Consider the following 5,442-nt stretch of genomic DNA (forward strand, 5'->3'; position numbering starts at 1 on the left):
TATAGGCGGTTATTAAGCGTCTGTGACAACGTAACCTATAACAAACACTTCCTGTGTATTTTGATTTAGAGTTTTTTATATTTAAATTTTTTAATTCTGTACGTTGCTTTCCACGTATTTGTCAGGTAAAGTGTGTAAAAAAGTATTTTTGCTTTGAATAATAAAAGGTAGCAGTTGGATATATATAATCAGTTCTATTATATTGTTTCTATAAACAAAGAAAATAGTTTTTTACATTTTTTTATCACATATCAATTATTTCATTTTTTGTCTATATATAGCGTTATAAACGTAGTTGGAAGGAAAGAGCTGAGAGCAGAGTTATAAAAAGGTTGAAAGTTAAAGAGCGACAAGATTATATTTTAAAAAGAATTCATAAATTATTAGAACCAAAATGTAGACTCAGTGCAATAGTTCGAGCAACACCAATTTGTCAATTTCAATAGACTCTGAAAAAGAAGAAAATTTGCAACTTAAGGAATTAATAGATTTAAATCATCATTCTCAAAGTGAACTTGAGATTCAAGAAGATATAGCTTTCGAAAGACTTTCTAGTGTCATGAGTTTTGATGAAAATATAGATGAAAGTGAATATATAGATGAGAGTGAAAATAGAGATGAAAATGAAAATATAAATGAGAGCGAAGGTATAGATGAGAGTGAAAATACAGATGAAAGTATATATGAAAGTGAAAATACGGATGAAAGTATATATGAAAGTGAAAATACGGATGAAAGTGAAAATAGAGATGAAAATGTTAATATAGTTTTTGAAAATGATCAGCAAAAGGAAAATTATGCAATATTAGCTTTACGTCAATGGGTTTTATCAGGTGGTGTTATTTCCATGTCCAAAATAGATGAATTACTTGCAAAACTTCAACCTGTATTTAATAATCTGCCTAAAAGTTATAAAACTTTATTGAAAATTGATGACGATATACATATTACTCACTTTGAAAATGGAGGACAATTTTGGTATCGAGGAATCAAAAATTATTTGGATGGGCTTAATTTAAAAAAGTACTTGCAAGTAAAACAAAAAATTGAAATAGATATTAATACTAACGGACTCCCTCTTTTTCGAAGTTCAAAGAAAAAATTTTGGCCAATATTAGGACATCTCGTAGGAACTAAAAATTATCCATTCATTATTGCTATTTATTTTGGGAATTCTGATCCAAATAATGTGAAAGAGTTTTTACAAGATTTTGTAACTGAAGTTGATAATCTAATTTCTAATGGTTATGTACGATATGGAAAAACTTTTATTTTTTTAATTAGACATTATATTCTTGATGCTCCAGCTAGAGAATTAATAAAATGTTGTATAGGCCATAATGGATATGCTTCATGTGAAAAATGTACAGTATGGGGAGAACGATTAGATTATAGGCAAACGTATATTGATTTACATCAGGGATACGCAACTAGATTTTTTGGCGGGCCAAATGTAAAATTTGAAATTATACTGCGGGCCGCAACAGCTAAAATATGTTTGCCTTCTTTGCATCACCCAGGAATCACCACGTGGAGGTGAGGCAACGTCGAATCCCTTTGGGGGGGGGGTAAAAAAAGGGGGTGTGTTAGGGTTAGGGCTTTTGTTTTTTATTTTTATTTTTTGTATTTTTATTGGTTATATATTATGTTATGTTTAATATGTTTTTTATGTTTTTTTATTATGTTTTTATGTTATATTTTTATATTTTTGTTTTTTTACTTTTTGTGTTTTTATTTGTTTTTTTATGTTTTCTTATGTTTTTTATTTTGTTTTTATATATTTTTTGTTATTTGTTTTTTTATTAATATCGCCGAGATCAAAATTCTGATAACTTCGTGACAAGGCAATTACTTTAATTTTTAATTGTTATAAAAGGCATTTTTAATGTGAAAAATTTGCTTTCCTATCTTGTGCTAGTTTCTTGAAACTTGGTTCATAAGTGGTATTGGCTACTAGCATGCAGTCGCGCAAATGGTCGTCAGTCATTCGATTTCGATATTTATTTTTTATTATGTTCATTTTAGAAAATGCTGCTTCACAAACATATGTAGATCCAAACATTGTACATAGCATAGTACCCATTTTTTTCAGATTTGGAAAAGATTGTTCAGGGAGTGTGTCTATCCAAAATTTTGCTATATCTGTTGTGGTAAATTTCTCTCGCAGCACAGTACTCTCTTGAAATTCAATAATTTCCAATTGCAATTTAGCCTTTTCAAGAGTGAACAGTTGCACTGCTGTATTAATCCAATTACCATTTGTCTCAAGACTGAATGGGCTTTGTATTGCTGTTAATAAGTCGCCAATTTGATCAAAATCAGTAAATCGGAAAGTAAATTCAAGTTGCAAATTTTTTAGAAAACTCGTATTCCTCAAACTGTAGAATTTCTTTAACATTGCTTTTAAAATGTGCTTTTAATAAAGGAAAATGAATCAGCTCTTTAGAATTCAAATCATTCTCAAACAATTTTAATTTTCTTTGGAAAGCTTTAATCTTTTCCCACATATCACAAATCAGTTTTCCTTTTCCTTGCAAAGCCAGATTCAGGTCATTGATATGTGAGAACATGTCACCCAAAAAGCATAGTTTAGTAACATTATTTGAATTACAAAGAAACTCAAAATATTCGGTAGCTGTTTTTGTATTTCTACTTTTAAGAAAATCCGAAATTTCATTAAGCAAAATTATAAATCTTTTGAGTACATTTCCCTTGCTCAACCAGCGAACTTCGTTATGCAGAAGAAGATCAATGTATTCAGAATCGCATTCTTCAAGAAATGCTCGGAGTAAGCGATGTTGTAATGCTGAGTGAGATCTCAAATAATTGACAATTTTCATAATTGTATTCATGACATTTTTGAAATCACCCGAAAGCTTTGCACAAAGAACTGCTTGGTGAATTATGCAATGTAATGAAATAATTTTAGAATTAATTTGCTTCAAAAGTGTTACAAAACCATTTGCTTTTCCTATCATTGCTGGTGCACCATCAGTGATTATAGAAAGAATATTTTTATATGAGAGGCCATTATTGTTCATAAATTCTTGGAAACGTTCAAACAATATTTGACCAGTTGTGCGATCATGCAATGGCAACAATGTCAAGAGTTCTTCTTTATAATTATTATTCAGAACATAACGAATAAACACAGCCATTTGTGCTACATCAGATATATCTGTAGATTCGTCAATCGCAAGCGAGAAAAACTGTGTTTTAGTAAGATCTGCTAATATACTTTCACGAACTGATTTTGCGCAAATTTCGGTCTTACGAATCGCGGAATCACGAGATAGTGGAATTTTGCTAAACATTTCTGCAATTTCTTTCTTATTATTGAAAACCGCATTTGAGACTTGTATCAAACATTCTTTGACTATCTCGGAATATGAAAATGGCACCATATGTTTGGCCAAAATCCATGCAACACGTAAAGATGCTTCAGTGCATTTTTCCTGTTCGGACATCGAACGTTTCATTACCATTTGAGAGCGTTCAAATAATGAACGAAGGGCATTAACTTTTTCAATTCTAAGTGAAGAACCCTTTGGAAAATCTTTGTCATATCTTTTCAAATGCTTTGTTTCATAATGGCGACTTATATTTGCTACTTTGCACACAGCAACTGTTTCGTGGCAAATTAAACATGTTGGTTTCGCATTTTTATGGAGTGGAAGAACAAAGAAAAATTCTTCAGTCCATTTTTCATTAAATATTCTATTTTCGAAATCGATTTTTCGACGCTTTGACTCAGACATCGTGAACAAGACAACAAAAAACAAAATCCGCAACTAAATTAAAGATTAGTAATGCGATATTGCGACGTCTCAAGCAAGCATACAACCGAGAATTGCTTATGTCACGCGTCCGTATGCGCTCGGCTTTCGGCTAGCAGAAAAGAACAAACAAAAAAGAGTCGGTTTTCTGTTCCACCGAACCGACAAACGATAAATGCCAAGAAGCAAATGTCTCTTAATCGAGTAAAGCGAGTGGCTTCGATATTAGAGTCTAACAGGCCTGACCGCGCGAGTTTCCCCGCTAACGCTTCCATACGCACGAGGCGTACCGTCTTGAGACATGTGACTGTGTAAGAGTGTAGATTGGGGTGGGGATAAAGCCAAAGAGGAGAGACGAGAAGAGATAGCGCGGAGAGGTGGCATGTTCTCCTCTTCGCGTGCTCCGTGGACGCCCACGCTGTCAGGCCTGTAATTAGATATTCCATTGTCAAAATCTGCTGGTTGTGTGTGTGCTTGGGATCTCGTGATTCCGGTCGCTATATCGCATAAAAAAACCAATTTGGCGTTATGTGCAAAAAATTTAATTTATTTTTTCTGTGAGTCAAGCTTGGACTGTCGCGGGCCGGATTGGAAAACCTCGCGGGCCGGATCCGGCCCGCGGGCCGCCAGTTGCGTATCCCTGATTTACATGCTCCTTTAAGAACTGACGAAAGTTTTAAAAATCAAATGCAACCTCGCCATCATAAAGGAATATCACCTCTTCTTCAACTTAATACCAAAATGATCTCTCAGTTTCGATTAGAGCCTATGCATTTGGTATATGAAGGTGTGTTTAAGAGATTATTAGAAGCATGGAAGAATTGTATTCCTAGAGATAAGTCCATGGAAACTACACTGGACTGTTGTAAACAGAATATCTGATAGGCTGATTCTATTAGCTCCTTCTTATCCTCAGGACTTTGCTCGAAAACCCAGATCTTTACATGAATTATCATTTTACAAAGCAACGGAATTCCGTCATTTATGTTTATATGATGGCATAGTAGCTTTTGCTTCACATCCTGATATATGTAAATATTTATAAGCACTTTCTATTATTGCATTGTGGAATTTATATTCTTACAAGTCCTATTCTTTATAGAAGTTTTAACGATTGTGCAAATACTCTACTCAGAACTTTTATCCAACATTCTATCACATTATTTGGAAAATTATTTGTTGTATATAATGTTCACTCTCTTTGCCATTTGGCACAGGAATGTATTGATCATGGTTGTTTAGATACATTTAGTGCCTTTCGTTATGAAAACAAATTAAAAATGATTAAAAGTAACCTCAAATCTGGTTTTAAACCCATTCAACAAGCAGCAAAACGTGAGCTAGAACAAAGTAAGAAAAATGTCGTATTTTTAGATTCTGATATAAATAAAATTATTTTTTCAAAAGAACATAGAGATATCAATGAAAATATTTATGGTGAACAGTTTAAAAAAATTTCAGTAAATAATGTTATTTTTGAAGTAAATAATAGAGATTCATGCTTCAAAACAAGTGAAGGTAAAATTGGAATCCTGAGAAATGTCATTCGCAATCAGGATAATATAATTTTTGTTGGCAATATTTTTAAAAATATTACAGATTTTTATACATATCCTTTGCATTCGTCTGAACTTGGCATTGTCAAAGTATCTGATTTAAGTGAAGA

This window comes from Prenolepis imparis, unplaced genomic scaffold (genome assembly GCF_030444845.1).
Source record: "Prenolepis imparis isolate NDT839.2.m4 unplaced genomic scaffold, iyPreImpa1.0 SCAF_6, whole genome shotgun sequence".
NCBI lineage: Eukaryota > Metazoa > Arthropoda > Insecta > Hymenoptera > Formicidae > Prenolepis > Prenolepis imparis.